The following is a 24,381-nucleotide window of genomic DNA, read 5'->3' on the forward strand; positions in this document are numbered from 1 at the left end:
ATCTGCCCTTCAGTAAGGGTAACCATAAGGATCCAGAAAACGAACACATACAATGAAACAATGAATGTTACAGACAATAATTTTTAAATGTAAATTAAAGAGAAGGTGAAATTGTAATACTTGAAATGGAGATGGGAATTACAAAATTTGAATTGAATTCTTCAGAATTTCTCTAAGGATTTTCTCAGTGTTGTAAAATGTGAATCCCATTGATTATTTTAACACGTTATAGGTATATTTGGAGATGGTACCACGAATTCCAAAAAGTAGTTCTTGTACTAACCAACGATTAGTCATGATGTTATACTGCTTTCTAAAATAAGGAATGCAATGTTCATAGATAATTCTTTTTTCAACATCAGTAAGTTTTGGCTGTTGTGCATATCTCTGAAACCTGATAGTCGGCTCTAATATCATTCCTGTGTTATTTTTTCTATTAATGACAACAATATCTGCCCGTCTTGTTGAATCATCTTCCGAGATACAATGCAGTTCTTCATAGACTTCTAATCCTTGTTGTCTTAGGATGTCATGTCCTTGCCCTGTGATGGCGGTTGTTCCGCAGTAACTCAGTCTTTCGGCAGAAACCCAACACATGTCCTAGTGTTTCAGTCTCGTCACAGCCTGGATGGCGGCTACGGGTTGTGTTGAATGTTCTTCCTGGAACTGACCGTACTGCATCTTCACCGCATTGATATATTCAGATGGAGACAGGCTTTTTTTTTATTGAATATCCATAAATTTGTCTTAGGACATTCCACTTAAAAACTGACTCGTTTACCCTTTTGTGGCAGTTGACACTATGAAGAAAAAGTTTATTTTTCTTAGGATTTATCTTAGTTGCTGTTCTTCCTGTAAGTTAGGAAATATAACTGTACAGCCAGCGCGTCACATTAATACCCAGACGGGAAGCTTTGTTTTGGATATATGTTTATGGCACGCATCAATACTTGTAATGTCAAGCCGTGTTGTCACACTTTCTTTCCAAAGATAATTCCTGGTTACAATTATTTTTATACCGACATCAATCCGTTTATTTCCACAACCACTATCCACAGTGAATACATTTATTTAAAATTAAAATTAAAATTACTAACCATCTTTGTCGTCATCAATTAACTCCAGATACGACAACATTGGCTTTTATTGCATGCTACCGTTACCATTTATGCTAAAATATCTTTTTATGTAATTTACCTGGCAATTTTTTTCGTTACTTTAGTATTACTGCTATTAATACAGCCATTAAGATTTGGCATTTCTGTCATTAATGTTACTGAAACTCTAATTACGACTATTTTCAAAGACAGAATATCATCATATGTCAATGCCTCAGCTTCTGAGGGCAATCGTGCTAGATCTTGTTTTCTTTACTTTACGGAATCAAGTAGTCTGTTCGCAGGAGATTGAGTCTCTTGATAACTACGTTGCCACTATAGACTGCATGCTTTTATATTTCTCTTCAATTAAATCTCATTATTAAGCAAAATATAAAATGCTGATGCATCACTAAAAGTTTCCCACACTATATGAGAAAAATACATTCAGTTGTGTCAAACTTATTCAATGATAAAAATGTCATGTGTTGTAATACTTTACCAAACATTCATTTAAACTACCACTATCTAGAGGAAAGGCAGAAAAAGAAAGTGTGGTAATATAGTCTACTAGAACACCTGCCAGAGTTGCTTTGCAGCAAAGGATGTGTCTAGGATTAAACTCCGATTCTTTTCGTGAAAACCGTCAGCTGACGAGCTATTACTGAGTCTTTGAGAAGAGTAAATGATACTGCAGACACCTGATGGTGTACACCACGTCAGCTGGTCTATGCAAGGCGTGAGTGTATTGTTTACATGTTTTTTTTTAAACAAGAGGTTTGAATGAAGAGGCATTATGTCACCAGACAACATTCACCAGAAAGACATCTGGGGTTCAAAGTCAGTAGGTTAGAAAGAAAAACTTTACGTCTTAGCAGACATACTAATGACTTGAGTACAGACGCATCAACAACTCCTCGAAGTACAAAAATATCATGTCAAATTGTTTTTGCCAAGTGTACAGGGAACTTGCTTAATGCCATTTAGTTCTTGCATTATGATTGTTGAAAACGTTTTAGTGCTTACTAGTAGCTTGGGGAGGTCTGAGCTACTTCCAGAGTATTATGTCATTAGTGCACTAGATAATTTCTCAGTTTGCACATCGTGTTACAGATTGTTCGCGCTTTCTGGTAGTTGATGGCTTCGTCTTCCTTATCTTAAAGATCCGAAATACATCGCGGCCATCCACAGAAATTTCCTCCATTCTTCCCCATTCTTTAAATTTCTCCCTTACTAAAGTATAAGGAGAAATAAAGGTGACACTGCAAAATAGTCGACTTCAAGAGTTTTGCGGAAATTCACGTTTTCAGATCTGACACCAAAAGTGTGAATTTGGTAGACCGTCCACCTATTTGTGTACAGCGATTTTTTTGTAAACTATTCGACGGATTTTTGTTCATATTCATTAGCCGTATGTATAAAAATGTATCAGCGGATAAAGCACACATAAATATATTCTTAGTAAAAAAAATGCGTCTCAAGAACACAACGACGACCCGCTTTAAGATTCCTTTGCATTTCACGCATTATTATTTTAGTAGTAGACTTGCCAGGTGTCCCATATTGTAAGGGTTGTCCCGTATTTGAGGCCAAAGAGCTTATCTCATATGGAACACAAAAAATTCCGTATTTACGAACATTGTGTTACAGATGGCCATTTTTTAAATGCATATCGTGTTTTAGAAATACCACAGCAAACAACCACTTTCTTATTAACAACATTGTCAATAGAATAGTGACAACGAAGATAATTAATTTAAGTCTCCAGCTTTTTCCGTTTCAGTGCAACACCGCTATATTTTCTATTCAATAGCTGTGGACGATTATTGGTACAGTAATATTGTTGGATTGTGTGTACTGTATATGAAAAAGTGAAAAGTATTTGAAATCAGAATGAGTGATTCTCTTCCGCATGAAATAAAGAAGACGTATTTGGACAAATAGAAGATTTATTTAATAATTTATATGAACGCAGCCCTTGCAATTACATTTAATCAATCTGAATTCCATCGTGTACTATTGACGTGCCTTCTAAATTTTAAAATGCAAATAAACAGATGATTAGTAATACATTCAGACTAAGGTGCTTTTCCCCATATTGTGCTTTAACATAGCTAGCGTTTTCTCTAAGATGGTGTTCATAGATTTGTATCCCTTAATTCCTCGGATTTTCCTTTAATTAAATAGTGGATCTGTCCCATATTTGCATTTTAAAAACCTTGCAACGTTATTTAGCAGTATCTTAATTACAGCACCTCCAAACTAGTGTTACCAGTTCATTAGAACGTTACCTAGTTCTTCTGTTGCAGCTAATTTGCACATTTGTAGTATATAAGAAACACTTCAATTACCTGCATAGAATAATGGCATTATTTCTTGAGATCAGTGAATTAAATTTAACAGCGCCCACACGTCTTTCCTTGTTTTCCTATATATGATTAACTAAATTTGTAATTAATAAATTAATACTGAACTGAAATTCGACAGCAATGTTTTTTTTTTTTTTTTAATTCTTAAAGCGTTGAAGAACATTAAAGTTACAGAGTGTGAGAACAGGGCGATAACAACGAGAACTTTCGATTAATAAGACATGATGACGTAATATCGGTGATGATCATTAGCCTTGATGAGTCTACCGGTGACTATCATTAGCGATGACGTTTATCCGTGGCGATCATTAGCGATGACGTCTACCGGTAACAATCATTAGACATGATGACGTCTAACAGTGACGATCATTAATGATTGTCTATCTATGACCATCATTAGAGATGGTGTCCACCTGTGACTATCATTAGCGATGACATCTATCCGTGGCGATCATTAACGATGAAATCTACCCGTGGCGATCATTAGCGATGATGTTTACCGGTAACGATCATTAGACATGACGTCTAACAGTGGCGATCATTAATGATTATGTCTGTCTGTGACAGTCATTAGCGATGATGTCCACCTGTGACTATCATTAGCGATGACGTCTATCCGTGGCGGTCAATAGCGATGACGTCTACCCGTGGCGATCATTAGCGATGACATCTACCATGAAGATCATTAGCGATGACGTCTAACCGTGGCGGTCATTAGCGATGGTATCTACCGTGAAGATCATTAGTGATGACGTCTACCCGTGGCGATCATTAGCGATGACGTCTACCCGTGGCGATCATTAGCGATGAAGTCTACCCGTGGCGATCATTAGCGATGACGTCTACCCGTAGCGATCATTAGTTATTACTTCTATCTGTGGCGCTCATTAACAAGGACATCTACCTGTGACAATCATTAGCGACGATGTCTACTTATGACCATCATTACAGATGATGAAGTAAGCTCTAATGATCATTAGCGGTGATGAATTGAGCATGTGAAGATCATTATCAATAATGAAAACATCTATTACGATAATTAGCGAAGAAGTGAACTTATGACGATAATTAGCGACGAAGTGAACCTATGACGATCATTACCGATGATGAAGTGAACATGTGAATATCATTACCGATGACGAAGTGAACATGTGACTATCATTACCGATGACAAAGTGAACATGTGACTATCATTACCGATGACAAAGTAGATCTTCATTTTTAATATGCTCTAACATAGTACAGCCCTTCACTGCTCGGAGGAATCTCATCCCTACCGCTTGTATTATGTGGCTTTGCTACTTTCTAGTCAAATTCCATGACTCACGTCCATAAAGCAGCACCGCCATGACCTTATAGGCACCACATCTTTATTTGTGGATTATTTTATTGAAAAGCATAAAAATATATGGAACTGACTGTACGGCTACTCACCACACGTTGATTTTGATAGATGACAGTGTCTGTTCGGAAAATATATCTTCCAACATCTATCTATATACAGGCTTTATCGATTGATCGACGACTCACCTCCCTGAAAAATAAAAAGAAGTGAATTAAAAATTTTTAGAATGCATACATTTCAACACACATACCATATATATATATATATATATATATATATATATATATATATATATATTTTAGAATATACCGTCCGTAATATATTAAGAATCCAATTTTATGGTAAGCCTATATCGTGGATTTGTTCGAAACTAATATTCAAAGCAGTACATCGGATTTGTATTAGATACAAATTCAATATTTTTTACTGTCTGTTCTCGGTTTACTAATATTTAATACTGTGAATTCATCAAATCATTTTAATGAAACATAAACCATTTAATCAGTATTGAACATGTATTTAGATTGCCTTCAATTGTGTGCAGTAAATTACGTTGTAATACCTAATTAGTGGAGGAGGAAAAATGGTTCAATAGACGAACGTGGTGAATGACGAATTGTATACTAAAGATGCTAAAAGAGAGACGGAAGGTACCATGGGACATAAAGTTCCATCTTGAATAAACTTTAAAATGATGATTATTTCATATCCTTCAATCGCATTCAGTACCTTATTTTTCTTTTTGAGTAGGCATTTATTGACCTAGTAAGCATTTCTTATTTTGAGTTTTTACTGATAATGAAGGGTTCAGAGCCATAGTGGGTCAAGCGCCATATATTCAAAAGATAGGAAACAAGGTTTAAAATTAAGTGAATACCTTAATTCTATTAAACATGCAGCAAGTAATATAAAATATGCATATTAAAACTAAATGATAAGTCAATCTTCATTAAACTATCGTATTTATTTAACTTTAATTCTTGCTTTCTCCGTTTTTTTATAAATGGCGCTTGGCCTACTATGGCTCTGAGGCCTTCAATTGTATTACTTTTTCTCTACATCATTCAATTATACACAAATAAAAAACAGCACTCAATGAAAATGCTACTACAATTCAGTCGCTATACAATCAACATTGACAAGTAGAAGACTTGCATGAGACAAAATTGGTCACATGGCCTAAGCCTTTTACGTTTATCTTTGGATCTAGTTTCTCTTTGTAAAACAATGAGAACAAAATAATGTTTTATACAATTTAATTTGTTCAGAACTTGTTTTGCATTGAGTTCAAAATTTTTGTAAGACTATTGGAAAAGTCCAGTATAATTGTAAATGTATCTTTTGAGTTTGTTTTTTAAAGTCTATGTTAATCGATACTACCACAGAACAAATCTCGGCGATATAGTGTAAACACTACACAGAATGTAAGAAAACGAAACCGGTTGCAGATCAACGTCGGATTTCGCAAAGAATATGAGTTCTATTACCGGCAGATAGACAAATCTATTCTGATAAAATCGGCTGACGCAGTTTGTTCTCGAATTATTTCTGCAACTTTCATTTAAGTTTTATTGCATTACTGCAGTATCATTACTATTGATTCATTAGTAATGATATTACACACACAACACATATAAACAAGGTTCCGTTGAAAAAATTGGTCCAATGTGATCAGATATGACTTCTTTCCAAAAAGCAGTCTCTGCACAGTGTTGCCATTTTTATCAGTATGAAAGGTATCTTCTTCTTCTTCTCCTTCTTCTTCTTATTCTGCCTTTCCAAAGATTGGGATTTATCCCGTTCCGCGCCGAAGACATTTATTCTTGAAACTGGTCTTTCCATCTGGTTCTCGGCCGTCTTATATCCCGTCTTCCATTTGGTTTATAAAAGAAAGCTTGCTGCGGTAGTCTGTCAGGGGACATTCGGTTGACATGCTCTTGCCAGTTCTTTTGATATTGAATTGCCTCTTGCACTATACTACTTCTTACACCCAGTGCCGTTCTTATGTCTGCACTTCTCACTCTGTCTCTTAGAGATGCTCCTAATAGCAGTCTCATAAATCTCATTTCTGAGCTTTCAATTTTATTTTTGTCTTTTTTCCTCATTATCCAGGTTTCACTGCTACAGGGACATCATTTTATTTTTACTTCAATTTTTATTGTACCTGAGTTTTGGAATGTACTTCACTCCCACCCCTTCCACTAGTAAACTTCCAACCGTTCACGACACAGAGCCGAAGGCGCGTAAGCAGTACTGAGTTACTGGGTATAGTACGTTTCAGAAATATGTTCGCGTTTTCCAGTGACGAAAGAGCTTTCAATATTGAATTATATTTTCGTACGGTACTGTCGTCCGTTTCCCTATGTCGCATCCCGGTATCCCCCACCTGCTTCTGTTCGCCCCTTTGTAAAGTCTAGTAGCTGGGCTATCTTAGCTCTTTTCTGAAAACATTAATTTCTGTTAGGAATTGGACGTCTACGTAATATTATTCAAGTGTTTAAAATAACTTAAATAAAAGGGCATCCTTAAGTAATTAACTGTCACGTGATTTCCCCTCCCCTTTCTACAACCCTGCGACAAAACCACTTGAACGGACAGTAGATAGTATTTCTGAGTGATTTTATCTTTTCGGATCGGGCAGAAGTGAAGATTGAATTTACAGTACGTAAGGTACTCTTTTATAGAGTAGGTACAGAATTATTTCAACACGAGTTACTCGTACGAAGGACGAAACTGGTAATTGGAATTAGGTACAATAGTCTATAGTGCGATAATATGGACAAAAGAACTGAAGCCTATATCGAAATGAACGGCCACAATTTTCTAAAATGTGTTTAAATATCCATATTATAATTATTTTTCAATTTAACTTCATTCTCTATATAGTACGCTAATGTGTTGTAACAGTACAATATACACTGCATAATTAATACTTACGAATGGATAGCTCAATTCGTGTGTAAAACACCAAGTGTTAATACAGTACTGTATTTTGATTAAACAAAAACCTAATGAAAATTATCAAATTCAAAATTGCGATATTTCTTAGTTTACATAAATGGATGAACTACTTTTCTTCCCTCCTATACCTAGTAAAGTGATTTGTATTTTACGCCAGTATCATCGAACTCCGTCGTGGAAAGTGTAGCAAACGGTGTTTCCGGTTTCAATCGTTAATAGAAAGGTATAACCAGGTTAATATTAAAAATGTTAGTAAAAATAAAATGATGTCCCTGTATAAAGTAACATAGGTTTCGATACTATATTATGCAATCTGAGTTTGACCTCCTTCCTCATTGAATTTCCTAAGTATCTGTTAATACATCCATTTATTGAATTATATTTTATTACATTGTTGTCAAGATCTTGGTTCCAATTGTATATGGATAGGTCGCATCCCAGGTATTTAAAAGTATTCACCTGTTCTATTAACTGATCTTTTATAACGATTTTAGCTCTTCTGTTGTATTTTCCTTCCATAGCCATTACTTTGGTTTTATTGATAGATATTTTCATATTAAAGGTTTCCAAAACTTTATTTAGTTTTGTTACATTCTCTTGCAGATCATTTTCAGATTCGGCGAACAAAACCTGGTCGTCAGCAAATAGTATGGTATTTATTGATTTATTTAATTTTAATACTTTTAGGGTGTAAAGTTTGCCATTCCTGGATAATTCTATATATCTATCTATATATCTATCTATATATCTATATATCTATATATATATATATATATATATATATATATATATGGAACAATATTGGGGATAGGCCACAACCGCTGTCCGGCTATTTCCTTTGGCGTTTTTAATACTTATATTTTTTACATGGGCGAGTTACTGACCCGCCGCATAACCCCCACTGTATGGTATGTTACAAAAATAGGGACGTATACGGTGTCTAATTTAACATACGTATAATTTCAATTTAAAATCTTAAAGGGGAAATTACACGATGAAGGGGCTTATGTCACAAAATACAATATTGCTTTAGCAAGAGAAATCATTTATCGGAATCTGAGTGGACAATACAATCGTTGAAGTGAAGAGGTAACAACATCCTGTCATGATCCCACGGTATATCGTGTGAGATAGGTAACATGAGCTCTGTGAGATTGTCACGATCGGAAATCAGCGATCTGCTTGTGGCTCCAGTGTTCATGACCTCACAGCGAATCTCGTTCTCGGTATACAAATAACGACAAACGTCCAGTATATTCTCATCCACGTTACGAAAGCCGGTTATTCGAGAGCCAGTTGCGTGTATGGCTGAGATCGTAATGTATTTATTTAGGTTGTAAAGAAGTTCGTGGAATCATTCATCCAGCATGAAATCTTCAGAAGCATTCATGAAAGACTACTCTGTGTTCAGTTACGTCTGCACACATGCGAGGATATTCTACCAATATTAGAATCTCGCATGTAGAGGGCAATCTGGTCACGTCTTCACGGTTCACATGGCTTTCACAGTTTCATGTGCAGTTATGCAGATAATCTTAGATCTACCCACAGACAAATGTTCAGTCTGAATTTTCTAAAATAATAAGAAATAGTAATAGCTTAATAATATCTATTAACATTTTCTTATATACTCTCAGGGTTGCCAAGTTTTTCCCCAAAGATATCGGGATATCAGAAGCTAATTTAGGGGGTTAGGTACAGCTAACAGCAGTAAAATTTTGGAAATATTGAACATTTTTTCCTCCATTACTGTATCTTTTACAATAATGAAAATTAGTATGTGTAATACACTGTCCTTCTGCTATATGAAAAAAAATATTTTTACGGTTTAAAAAAATTATTTACATTTTTTTCTCGAAATTCAGTTCACTGTGAAGTGATGAAGATTTTCCCACATAACTAAAAAACTATCCAACATTTTGTGATGAAATTTTTTGTGTGTATTTGTGTATGTTATATCTACAATATGATGCAAGATCATTTTTCTACATTTGATAGATTGATAAAAAATAAATTCATTTAAAAATGGTCAAATATCAGTATTTTCTTCTAACACAAAATGAAAAAAAAAAAGTATATATATTATTTATTAAGGAATGTAGTTGAAAGAGCATGATATTGTGAACATGAGTTTCAGCAATAAAATAAAAGAGAAAGAACATGAAAAAGTTAAAATATTTATGAGTTATGTTATATGTCCACACCTGTGGAGTAACGGTTAGCACGTCTAGCCGCGAAACCAGGTGGCCCGGGTTCGATTCCCGGTCGGGGCAAGTTACCTGGTTGAGGTTTTTTCCGGGGTTTTCCCTCAACCCAATATGAGCAAATGCTAGGTAACTTTCGGTGTTGGACCCCGGACTCATTTCACCGGCATTATCACCTTCATCTCATTCAGACGCTAAATAACCTAAGATGTTGATAAAGATTCGTAAAATAACCTACTAAAATAAAAAAAATTATGAGTTATGAGGGAAACGCTTCATCACCGCACAGTAAACTGGTACCATTTTGAATTTTGAAAAAAAATATATATAAATAATTTTTTAACGAATAAAAATGTTTATTTTTTCATATAGCAGAAGGACAGTGTTTTACACATACCAATTTTCATTATTGTAAAAGGTACAATAATGGAGGGAAAAAATGTTGAATATTTCCAAAACTTTTACTGCTGTAAGCTGTACCTAAATCCTTAAGAAATTATCAATATTTTATCATATGATTTTTAATCCCTCTCTGCAAAGCAGTGTTCGCATGTTTTAATGTAATTTTCATCTAAGTGAAAAACGCTAAAATACTAAGAGCACACAGTAAAGTGACTACTATAATCGTTTTTCCTTTTATTAATGACGAATATGTTTCAGTCATTCACCATTAAATTTATTCTGCAATTTTTTGTTATTTTTCGGAACCGGCATTGCAGTAGTTTCTCTATCTAACGACGAATCCATATTTAAAAATAGTTCACTAAACTATAAAACACAAACAATATATTATATCTGTCATTAGTGTAAAATACTATATCAAAAAATCTATATTTTATGCTACTGAACATACTTAAAATATACATTGCTTACGCTCATATAGATCATTCGTTAGCTCGTGAAACTACGTAAACGGATGCGTGCGCCTTAATTCATAGCAAGAACCTTATGGTGGGGATAAGTGAGCTAGATAGGCACAAATGGGGAGGCGAGAACTGGCACGTGAGCTGTGCGAGGGGAAAGAATGAGCAATTAGAAAGAGAGTTTGTTTCATGATGGTTAATATTATATGAATCTACCGACATGGAAGTTAATCTCAGACAAAAACCTATCTTCCCCCTCCATACTCATTGGTGTTATAGTCACGGTGCATGATAAAGTCACAGAACAGGTCTTGTCTCCTCTACTATAGCGGGGGAGAGAAGCATCCAAGTTCACTTTTTATTCCCCTCACGCGCAAGTAGGTTTCACGAGATAACGAATGGCCTTTACCATAGGCGGTCAGGCGGGCAGGACTCGGGCGTGCCCTGGGCGAGGCGGGCATGTACTGGGCAGGCGAGGAGTTCAGTGGCGGCCACTCTGTCACAGGAGGGGTTCTTAGCTTGGAGTCCATGGACCCCTTGGAGGTCCTTGGATGGGCTTCAGGGGCTCCGTGAAAGTCATATAAAAATTAATATGTAGTCTATATTAACTATATTGTTTCAACGTAAAATGCAGAAGCGTAGGCCTATCTAAAATTGTTTCTCACTTTTTTTTTTTTACATTTTTCTAGGAAGTAATCCATATCTTTCACTAGATTTTCGAAGGGGTCCGTGACTCAAAAAAGATTAACAACGACTGTCCTAGTGGGATTGACAAGAATATTTTATAACTTTATTTCAATATCATGTCTTTTAAAATTAGAGAGTTGTATCTATAATATAATTATTTACATTATATAAGCAACAAAAGTTTTGCTTTATGAATTGTTTTTTTGTTTTGTTCTTGACGATTAATATTCAGTTTGTTTTTCTCAAATTAGAGAGTTGTTTTTACAATATATTTACGTTATCTGCACAACGAAATACGATTGTGATTTTGTTTTATGTATTTCCTTATATGTTTTGTTTTGTGTTTTGCAATAAGCAGGGAAAATTTCTGCGGTAAGTTTTTTTCTTGAATATACATTGTTATTCCTGAATGTTAGTAAGATTAGGGATACATAGTCTTAAAAGAGAAATAATCTACATTTACACCAATGTATGTTTAATTGATTTCGTTTTTAAATTATGTTTTGAGGTTATGACAACATCAGTGTGTCACAAATATCAAATACTAATATTATTAGTATTCCATTTATATACCCTGGTTTTCTGTTTCTTTACTAGTGTTGGCACCTGTAGCGGGAGGGAAAACCTCACCTTCCAACAAACTTAGAAAACCGTGGAATGAAAAGGCAATGCAAGAAGCCATAAAACAAATTAGAGAAAAACGTGAGAGGCGATCATTTGGATTCAGTACGTTGGAAAACACTTTCTAATGAAGATTATGAATGCTTGTTTTGTGCTTTTCTTAGTAGAGACCATTTTGATTTTACAATTTTGTTAATTTTGTAAGTTGTTAATAGTATTCCATATTTGTACATCCATTTCTATGAAGGAAATATGTTCATTTTTAGGATTTTTTTTTTTCAAATATTTTATAACATCTTACAAACTTCCAAGTCCGTTGTACCACTCACAGGGACATTCAGCAATAAACAGGACGATACTTTACGTTCAGTATTCAGATATGTAGGTTTCAAGACGAAAAAACAAATGCTATTCCATATTTGTAACACTTACTGTGCTAGAAGCAGCCCTCAGCTCAGAAATGGGATTGTTCTAATCGCTAAGAAACGAAAGGTCGAAGAGACAATATCCGGGTTTGTTGGAGGAAAGCCAACTATAATGTGATTATTATGCGACAGAATACCGATTATAAGGTCACAGATGAGCTTTCCGAGGTGGGATGTTGCACAGAAACTTTCCGGGACAGCGGCTGTACTGTGTACAGACATATCTCAACGTTTTATAAAACAAAAAAAAAAGGAAGTTGAAAAGGTCACTGCAAGCGGAATCACGAATCTGTGTCTTGATAGTGCGACAGAATATTAAATAAGAAAAATATGCAGGAATTCCTTGTAGCCTATGTGTTAGTCACCGGTAGGAAATGAGAAAGCGCGAGTGCATTTCGTAATCGACAAGACGGAAGCGGAAGACGTAGAGAAGCTCCCGGCCTGCATGGCATCTCATTTGCATAGCACGCCTTCCACATGGCAGAGGCAGTGCTGCCAGTTGGACAATGCCAAGACGCTTTCACACAAGGCCTCGCACCGCAACCCAGTGCTTGTGCCAGCAATGAAGCCTGACCCAGGACCAGCTCTATGGTGAATTTATGTAAAGCGTCTGGGAAAAATCTGTGTCATATTTATGTACAGGGACGGTTTTTTTAAAAGCTGTGTCGTATTTATGTCCAGGGCCGGTTTTTTTAAAGCTGTGTCGTATTTATGTCCAGGGTCGGTTTTTTTAAAAGCTGTGTCATATTTATGTCCAGGGACGGTTTTTTTTAATTTGTGTCGTATTTATGTCCAGGGACGGTTGTTTTTAAAACCTGTGTCGTATTTATGTCCAGAGCCGGGTTTTTTTTAAAAGCTGTGTCGTATTTATATCCAGGGCCGGGTTCTTTAAAACCTGTGTCGTATTTATGTCAAGGGTCGGATTTTTTTAAAAGCTGTGTCGTATTTATGTCCAGGGCCGGGTTTTTTTTAAAGCTGTGTTGTATTTATGCCCAGGGCCGGGTTTTTTTAAAAGCTGTGTCGTATTTATGTCCAGGGCCGGTTTTTTTAAAAGCTCTGTCATATTTATGTCCAGGGCCGGGTTTTTTAAAATTGTGTCGTATTTATGTCCAGGGACGGTGTTTTTTAAAGCTGTGTCGTCTTTATGTCCAGGGTCGGTTTTTTTAAAAGCTGTGTCATATTTATGTCCAGGGACGGTTTTTTTTAATTTGTGTCGTATTTATGTCCAGGGACGGTTGTTTTTAAAACCTGTGTCGTATTTATGTCCAGAGCCGGGTTTTTTTTAAAAGCTGTGTCGTATTTATATCCAGGGCCGGGTTCTTTAAAACCTGTGTCGTATTTATGTCAAGGGTCGGATTTTTTTAAAAGCTGTGTCGTATTTATGTCCAGGGCCGGGTTTTTTTTAAAGCTGTGTTGTATTTATGCCCAGGGCCGGGTTTTTTTAAAAGCTGTGTCGTATTTATGTCCAGGGCCGGTTTTTTTAAAAGCTCTGTCATATTTATGTCCAGGGCCGGGTTTTTTAAAATTGTGTCGTATTTATGTCCAGGGACGGTGTTTTTTAAAGCTGTGTCGTCTTTATGTCCAGGGCCGGGTTTTTTAAAAGCTGTGTCATATTTATGTCCAGGGTCGGATTTTTTCAAAAGCTGTGTCATATTTATGTCCAGGGCCGGGTTTTTTAAAAAGCTGTGTAGTATTTATGTCCAGGGCAGGGTTTTTTTAAAAGCTGTGTCGTATTTATGTCCAGGGCCGTTTTTTTAAAGCTGTGTCGTATTTATGTCCAGGGCCGGTTTTTTTAAAAGCTGTGTCGTTTTTATGTCCAGGGCCGGGTTTTTTAAAAGCTGTGTCGTATTTATGTCCAGGGCCGGGTTTAAGTGATAAAAGCGCGACATGTGACTGAGAGATGCACTAAGAAGTATTAGGTTATTGAGAAAGTTCGTAGCGTTTTTTCGCTCTGACAAAATCTTTCATTTGAGGTGGATAGAAACCAGAAATTGTTCAGTAATATGCTGATGTTATAGCGTTATTAGCAGAAAAGGAGTTGATACTAAGGGGTATGCTACTGAAGCTAAATGACAGCTGTGAGCAGTATGGGATGAAGATAAATACAAATAAGACGAAGACCATGGCCATAAGAGGAAAAATGAAGAAGGTAAACTTGCGAATTCTAAATGAGGCAATAGAACAAGTGAAGAGCTTCAAATTCTTGGGGTGTACTACAAGCAGTAACAAGAGCTGCTGCCAAGAAGTCAAAAGGAGGATAGCAATGACAAAGGAAGCTTTTAATAGAAAAAGGAGCATCTTCTGCTAATAGAAGTATTTTAAATGTGGATATGGAGAAGAATGGAACGTGTGAAGTAGACAGACAGAATAAGAAATGACTCTATTTTGGAAAGAGTGGGCGAAGAAAGAATAATACTGAAACTGATCAGGAAGAGGAAAAGGAGAAGAAACAGCCTACTGAAGGATGCACTGGAAGGAATGGTGAACGGGAGAAGAGTTCGGGGCAGAAGAAGATATCAGATGATAGACGTCATTAAGATATATGGATCATATACGGAGACAAAAAAGAAGGCAGAAAATAGGAAAGATTGGAGAAAGCTGGATTTGCAGTGAAAGACCTGCCCTTGGCCAGAACACTATGAATGAATGGAGTGATATTCTCCTCTATTATCTATGAATTTTTGCCAACGCTGGAATTATGTTTCGATTCCGCGTCTGAAGAAATCTGCAGGCTTGTAGTTAAAAAGTCGTCGAGCCAAGTTCTTGAAGACTTACTGAGCATGCGCAGTATGTTATAACTGAAACTTCGAAAATTCAGGTTGCCCAAATGTTGTTTCTGTGTCTGTACCTATTGAGGAGAAATGCTTAGCGTTATGTGAAATAATAAGCAATTAAGGCCTTCAAATGTATGCAAATTTAACGTACAAAAACAACACCAGCCAATCTAATATTCGAATATAATTAAATTTAGAGAAAAATACTTAAAAATTGTACAAAATATGCTATTACCCATATCCACCAAACTTTAATAATACAAGGACATCATTTTATTTTTACTAACATTTCTAATATTAACTTGACTATACCTTTGGATCAACGGTTGACACCCCTTTCCACGACTGGAATTCCATGATACTGGCATAATATACAAACAAATCACTTTACTAGGTATAGGAGGGAAGAAAAGTAGTTCATGCATTTACGTAAACTAGGAAATATCACGCTTTTGACTTCGATAATTTTCATTAGGTTTTTGTTTAATCAAAATACAGTACGGTATTAACAATAAGTATATTTACTCACGAACTGAGCTATCCATGCGGACGTATTCATTATGCAGTGTATATTACACTGTCTACAACACATTAGCGTACACTATAGAGAATGAAGTTAAATTGGAAAATAATCATAATAAGGATATTTAAACACATTTTCAAAATGGTGGCCGTTCATTTCGATACAGGCTTCAGTTCGAATGTGTGTAATTCCAATTACCAGTTTCGTCCTTCGTACTAGTAACTCATGTTGAAATAATTCTTTACCTACTCTCAGAGTACCTTACGTACTGTAAATTCAATCTTCACTTCTGCTCGATCCGAAAAGATAAAATTACTCAGACATGCTATCTACTGTCCGTCCAAGTGGTTATGTCGCAGGATCGCAGAAAGGGGGGAAATAACGTGACAGTTGATTACTTAACGAGGCCCTTTTATTTAAGTTATTTTAAACAGTTGTATGTGTATAATATTACGTAGACGTCCAATTCCTAACAGAAATTAATGTTCTCAGAAAAGAGCTAAGACAGCCCAGCCACTAGCCTTTACAGAGATGCGAATAGAAGCAGGTGGGGAAAACCGGAATGCGAAGTAGGCAAATGGATTACAGTATCTGTGCGAAAATGATGCAATATTGAAAATGCTTTCGTCACTTGAAAGCGCGAACATATTTTTGGAACGTACTGTTTAGTGTGACCGTAAGGCTACTATGACTGTATATGCGGTCTTGGATCTGTGTGGAGGACGATTGAACTTCATTATTAGAATGGGTGGGAGTGAAGTACATTAAAAAACTCAGGTTAAATAAAAATTTAAGTAAAAATAAAGAAAGGTGATAAAAAAACTGTGCTTCAGCTATAGAGGTATAAGTGTTTTAGCTTCAACAGCAAGGATTTTTAGTAAAATCATAAATTTTAAACTCAAAGAGACACTAGGAACAAAGTGGATTTCAATGTGGAAGGTCATGTATTGATAATATATTCTGTATTAGGCAATTACAAGAGAAGATCCTATTAAAAAATGGAGAACTACATATGACTTTCATTGATTTAGAAAAGGCATATGATAGTGTTCCTCGACAATTATTGTGGACGGCAATGAGAAATATGAATATACATGATAAATGGATTAATATTACTGGGAACATGTATAGTAATACAAAAGCCAAAATAAAAATACAGAACAAATTGATAGAGGAAATCAGATTGAATAAAGAAAGGCCTTAAGCAAGGATGCAGTTTATCACCAGTTCTTTTTAATATTTATATAGATCAATCTCTTAACCTATGGTACAAGAAATGCTCTGAAATGGGTATTCCTATAAAAGATAAAACACTACATTCATTATTATTCGCCGATGACCAGGTGATATTTGCGGGGGATGAAGATATATATGGTAAATAAACTAATGGAAGAATCTAGAAAATGAGGACTAAACATAAATCTACAGAAAACAGAATATATGTGTTTAGGAAAAGATGAGTGACCTCATACTTGAAACAGGAAAAATAAAAAAATGTGAATCCTTTAAATATCTTGGATCAATAATCACAAATATAGGTACATGTGAGAGAGATATTCAAAATAAAATTGCTTTGGCAAAAAATGCTACCAAGACTTTGCATGGAATAATCTGGAATAAAAATATTACAAAAGAAACTAAAATTAAAATCTACAAGAGTATAATACAGAATATTTTATCATATGGAAGTGAAACTTGGTCCATGACAGAACTACAAAAAAACAAAATTAGAACAGTTGAATTCGACTATCCTAGGAGAAGTCTTCAAAAAACAAGACAGCATAAAATTAGAAATGAACTCCTTTGGAAAGAAATGAACGCCACCACATCTGTTGTTAAGAGAATAGAAAATCAAATTCTGAAATGGTATGGACATGTACAAAGAATGGGCAACGAAAGATGGCCCAAAAATATATATATCAGTGGTCACCCCCAGGAAAAAATAAACGTGGTAGACCAAAATTGAAATGGAAAACCCATGTCATAGCAATAATGGATGACAGGAATTTGGAAGAAGGAGATTGGAACGATAGATATATATGGAAACTGAAGACGGCGAATCTATAAGTGGGAAAAAGCCGAAGGAGAGGAGAGAAAAATAAAATGATGTCCCTGTACAAGAAAAACAAAACATATGGCAATTTAGTAGAAACTGGCTCTGAAGGATTTTGATGTTATTTCCGTTAGCCATGCTATCCATCCCAACAACGGCACATGGCAAGTTACAACGTAGCAGAATATGCGTATTAACAAGCACAGGTGCGGCCGACCTTCAGTACTATATAATTTCAAGCGTACCTGAATATTGGTACTTTGTTACGTTTATGATTGATGTCGATTTATTGTTTTATTATCCTCCGCCAAGAGATCGCGGCCGGTTGTGCAAGGCTTGTGCATGCTAATGTTACCACGAACGACTTTTGCACTATGTTGACCTTTCTCAGCAATAACCTCCCCTCTAATAATTTCTCTACTAGAGCCATTAGCTGGGACACAAACAGCAGAGACTTTTAAAGCAGTTTGACTCACGTAACGCCTCGGACATATCTTCCACCTTGTTATTAAGCATGTGGGTGAACCGGTCGCCTAACTACCGCCTGTCACTCCGGACCAGAAGGAAAACTAATTCGATTAGTCCATCATCGCTCGATCAGAGGATAAGCAGATTTATTCAGCTAGTTGCTGGGATTATTTTGACAGCACAAAAGACTGAGAATTAATCATAGTGTTAGTTTTTGTTTAACGACACTTTTAAATTAAGAGGGTATTCAAAGCAGGTGAGATTATATCTCACAATTTGGTTCAATGATGGGATTATAAAGGCAGGACAAAAGTTAAGTTTCCTTTTGCTTCTTCCTATAGCTACTTCTTATATCTTTAGGTCTCTCGAAAGGTTCCGAATTCAAATTCAATGTCTTTAGGCTGGTAAGTGATTTATTAGTTACATGAGCGAAAAGTAAACCCAATGGAACTAGTATGATTTAAGGTTTTAACAGCCGGCCCGAATGGCTCAAGCGGTAGGGGCACGGCATGTCCCTACCGCTTGGTCCGAAGGGTTGTGGGTTCGAGTCCCGTCTCGGGCATGGGTGTTGTGATTGTATTAGTATAAGTAAAAACAAAGGAAACAAAGGTAAACAAACAGAAAACAAAAACAGATAACTTTGGAAAACGGCCTCTGGCCAGTCGAAATTATAAAAAAAAAAATATATTCTATCTCGTGCGAATGTTTTGAATTTTTGCCTCGTGTTGGATATGGTATTTATTTATTTATTTAATTAGGGTATTTAATTATTTATTTATGTATTTATTTATTTATTTATGTATTTATTCATTTATTCATTCATTCATTTATTCATTTATTTATTTATTCATTTATTTATTTATTTACTTACTTAGTTACTTACTTAGTTACTTCTCTCCCCCTCTACCAGGAGATTCCAACTATAATATGAATAATAAAATTACAATTAGTATTAAATTTACAATTACAATTACAATTACAATAAATATCAAAGTACGAAAAGATTACCTGACTAATGAAAGCTAGATAATTTATTATAGAAAAACGAAGAATATTTTATATTTACTGAATTACAAACTAAACCTAGAATAACGAAATTGTATAGTGATGAAATTACTGGATATTGAAACATTTTGTGGTAGATTAAGGAAACTATTTACAAGAAATCAATTACTGACCAAGTGCCTAGTAAGTTTGCGTTTGAATTCAATTTTATTTCGACAGTCCTTGATGCTAGCAGATACCGAATTCCAGAGTCTTGGCAGGGCTATTGTGAAAGAGGATGAGTATGAGGAGGTGCGATGGGATGGTATTGTAGTATTGTTTCATGACGAGAGCGTGTGTTCAGATTATGGTGGGAAGAAAGATTGGTGAGCGAGGCGACAGGTACGAAGGAATAGTTTCGTAAGGAAAATTAAAGAGTATTTAAAATGAGAAAAGTGGAAAATGGGCGTCACCTAACAGCTAACACATAAGGCAAAATCTTGGGAAAAATCGGATCAGCGGTTAATGACTTACGTCGAAATTGACCATGATGGCGATGAATTTTCTCTCATTTTTGTCCACGTTGCTGTGTGCTAGTATAGTGAAGAACTGCAAGTAGGCGGCACGTAGCGACATGTGCGTATGTAGGTCTTCTTGTTGCGTGGCAGAGAAAACAAAGGCAGCATCTTGGAAAGTTCGTAGTTATCTTCTCGGAAGACATCCCCTTCGGCGGTATTGTTACGACCTATTTCGTGCTCATTTTAAAGACATTTTCACAGCAACATTTTATTCAGCATCAGTGGAATACTTCTACCACGGAATCAATTCTGACTGTAGGCCCATATTAAGTTGGAATTACCAAGTAAAGCACACTTGTACAAAAATCTCTGCTCGTCTATTCAGTCGTTAAGCTGGTTGAAGCATTTCTTTCCTGCGCCAATGAAACAAACATTAGTTCAAACACTCGTAATGCTGCACTTTGACTATTGTGACGTTTGTTCACTGACTTAAGCACCGAACTCTCGAACAAATTACAACGTGTTCATATGTGTGCAATGTCCGACGATACGATCATATTTCACCATTTTTCGAATCTTTATCTTGGCTCCGGCTCACCCACCGCAGAATTTTACACTGTCTTTCTCTTTTATTTCAAATTCTGCGCGCCTCAATCCCAAGCTATCTGTCGCTTCGTCTTGTGTATTTGTGTTCCAACCATGACCTAAATACTCCATCTCAGATCACCGGTACATTGAGTATACCTCATCGTAACACTTCCCGATACATTGTAGTTAGTTTCCTTCAATTCTACATAAAAATACCAGACAATAAATTGGCACTTCACATTAACTTATTGTCATTTTTGCAAACATAAAATTATATTGCAATCTCTGAAAAAATAACTGGACATAATGCTAAACAGATTAGACATCACTATCAATACAGAAGTAAACGAATGTTTTGTAGTTAGTCTCTTTCAATTCTGCTTAAGTATCAGACAATAAATTAGCACATCAGATTACTTTATTGTTATTTTGCAAACATAAAATTGCAGCACATTTTGTAAAGCCAAATTCCTATCGCAATCAAACAACGAATGTCCACTACCAGGAAAACAGCCTGGGACCAAAAGTGAAAAGCTTTTCTATGGTGTAAAGTGAAGGTTTATGAAAGTTTTATATACATTTCTAAGCGGTTTGAGTCTTACCTTTACCAAGAAAATCTTGCTTCTTCAGAATCTATTTCAAACTACTGTTTTCCTAAATAACTACAAACAAATCTCAAATTAGACTTTGAAAGCGTACAAAGGTTTAGTCTACACCTGTGGAGTAACGGTTAAGCTGGCACGGGTTTGATTCCCGGTCGTAGGAAAGTTACATGATTGAGGTTTTTCCGGGGTTTTCCCTCAACCCAATATGTATAAATGCTGGGTAACTGTCGCTGCTGGACCCCGGACTCATTTCACCGACATTATAACTTTCATCTCATTCAGACGCTAAAATCTAAATAACTAAAGCGTTGTAAAATAACCTACTTAAATAAAAAAAATACAAAAGTTTACTCGATGCAGATACATATTTATTTGTCGCATAAATGTAGCCAGTGTCAAAGTCAAGTGATGCAAATGTTGGAATAGAACGGAGCTAAGTGCAATAGTTTCTTTCTTCACTAACTCTAAAGGGTAGATTGTAATCTACTTCCCTACACAGTTGTTGTAGGTAGTTCCTTTCATTACCAATCGATAGGGCTATATTTAAAATAGAAGAAATAATGTATAACTCATTTTACTACAAAATGTCACTTAGTGCATTTTAATTTTCACCGATTTAATTGTAAAAAAAACTGTCTTAAGGAACAAAGGTTACTCAGTATATGAAGAAGTACACGGCATATCCAGTGAGGGCAGTAATCGAAGAATCGACATAATTGCATTTAAACCTCCCTCTCTTGAAAGTTAATCATAGACCCTACTGTGAGATTCGAATCGCACGAACATCAGCCAGAAGAAGTACACGAGGAGAAAAGGAATATATATGAACCTTCCATCAGTTTTTATAAGGACAAATACCATCTGGAATCCATCGTCATTACGGGACTAATGATAGGAGCCCGTGGGACCATACCCCGGTTCCTAGTCGACTTCTGTAAATCTTTTAGCCTGCATAAAAATATTTTAAGAGATCCAACAATTGCAGCACTCAAAGGCTCAATAGCTATTTTCAGGCATCATACATATGGACCATGACTAATTCGCATCTCCTTGACGTTACTTCGTTTAATATCATGTGTTTCAATATAATTCAAATTGTTATTTTTCACTCTAACAACAATGTATTACTAAGCCTCAAGGCATTTACTCTATTGTATCATGGTACTCTTTATTAATGGCAACCTGTAGTGGTCACAGGAAAAAATTAAATTAAAAATAATACTATGATTTTATACAATCGTTCAAAATTAAAATGCTCGCTCATAAAAAAACTGTAAGAAATGATATCATATTCTGCCTAGGAGCCACAATATTCTAAGAGCAGTAAGAAACTGATAGCTGTTTCCTGAGAAGGCGGAACACTTCCGCACTGGTATGATGATGATGATGATGATGATGATGATGATGATGATGATGATGATGATGATGATGATGATAACAGAAAAAGGAAGTGTCTCGAGTAAGTTAGTCCATCCCAACGTCCAGCATAAATTTCACACCGACTTGCCCGGAGCAGGATGAGGTCTGAGGAGGGAGAAGGTTAACGGCGCGCCACAACTTTTTTGTCTCAAGAGGCTCAAGCTGTCTTAATATATAAATTAAAATTCCAAGTGTAGGCTATCCTTTAGCAAGTCTTATGTAACAATACTTTGCATTGTCAAAATGGTCGCACAGACGAGCTGTTATTGTCCATGCCTACGCGTGAAAGTTTTTAAAATCGACAACACGAAGGCCGTTAATGACTGGTGGGAATCTCTGCGCCACGTGCTTGGAATGTGTGTTTCATCATGTCTAATTATATATTTACATTCTAATGTCCGGTGCCCATTTATTTCTCATTCCGATCGGCCAAGACAGCTTCGGATGATATGATAAATGGGGCAACCGGTTTATTTGTTTTATAAAGTCCCTGAACACTAGATCCATCACGGAGAAATTTCACCAGAAGTCGGAACCAAATAATGTTGTAGCTAATGTCATATACAAATGATAGAAACCAGCACCAATTTACTCTCCTCCCAAATAATGTTGTACCACAAGGTCTGAAAATAATAAAGCCTACATGAAAATCTTAAAAATGATGATGTTATTATTTTGGTTTAGTCGGCTGTCCGAAGACAGGTCTGAACCTCATAAGGACACCAACAATAAGGCAACTAGGCCAGGAGGTAATGGGGTAGGGCGGCCAGTTCCTTTCCCTCGCCATTGCACACATCGCCGATTACACACTAATCAGACTGAAATGATTACCGCTTGGGCTGATTACCTGGTTGAGTTTTTTTCCGACGTTTTCCCCAATCGTAAGGCAAATGTCAGGCAATCTATGGCGAATCCTCGGCTTCATCTGGCCAAATACCATTTCGCGATCACCAATCCAATCGACGCTAAATAACCTCGTAGTTGATACAGCGTCGTTAAATAACCAAGTAAAAAAAAAAAACTAAAATGATGAAGACCAAAAAACATCATCTTCCTCTTTCCATAAATGAGGAGTCCACTACAAGAATGATGGATGTCAATTGGAATACATTTTGCAGGAGAAGCAATTGAAAGTTTGAAATGCTTAGCGCTCAAAGCTTAACTGTGATTTTCCGATCATTACTGGACAATGACTATCAGTGTTAATGCCATATAACTCTGTATGCACATTCTATACGTCTTAAGCTATGCATTGACAGTCTTGGTTCATTTTCGACAAGAAAGTGACGTCCATCATTCTTGCAGTGGACTTTTCATATCTCTGTGCTCGTGAAGGAGATGTGATTCTTTTTCTAATCCGTACATTAAACAGCTATACAATGCCAGCCTCCACAAATGTAGGGTCAGCACAACGCAGGACCACTTACGAAAGAACACAGGCCAATGAAAAGGCAGGAAACACATACACAGATCTTTATATAAAGATGCATTTCTTTATTGATCATGCGGGAAATTGAACCTGGTTATCCTAGTTAGGAATCTTATACTACGCTACCGTACACCAACATGGCGGATCAGATCGGTCAATCAAATAGGGGATGGGGGCAGAGTGAATTATAATAGCAGGAAGAGTAATTATCCCATGCCTCCATGTTAATTAAACAATCAGTGCACTCATTAGAACCAGGTATTCAGCAGCTGAAGTCAGACCTGTGAACCAGAATTTAAAACACTCCTTTGCAAAGCCGTTTATGAACACATAGGTACTGAAAAGTAAATATTAATTACAATGCTTAACTTGAAACTTCCATTTTCCTATACATTTTTCAGGTTCTTGTTTCGAACTCTATAAAATAATTAAGTGGATTGTACTTTAT

At 36.0% G+C, this 24,381-nt stretch overlaps 1 protein-coding gene across 1 annotated transcript in view; it reads right to left on the bottom strand.

Annotated features, from left to right (window-relative positions):
* Positions 1-24,381, bottom strand: part of Cad99C (cadherin 99C) — a 466,185-nt gene that overhangs the window by 285,588 nt on the left and 156,216 nt on the right. Inside the window, exon 2 of the mRNA XM_069832876.1 lies at positions 4,901-5,000. The gene's annotated coding sequence lies outside the window, so the exon portion shown is untranslated. The remainder of the gene's footprint in view (positions 1-4,900; positions 5,001-24,381) is intronic.

The sequence above is a fragment of the Periplaneta americana genome, chromosome 8 (genome assembly GCF_040183065.1).
Source record: "Periplaneta americana isolate PAMFEO1 chromosome 8, P.americana_PAMFEO1_priV1, whole genome shotgun sequence".
NCBI classification, from domain to species: Eukaryota; Metazoa; Arthropoda; class Insecta; order Blattodea; family Blattidae; genus Periplaneta; species Periplaneta americana.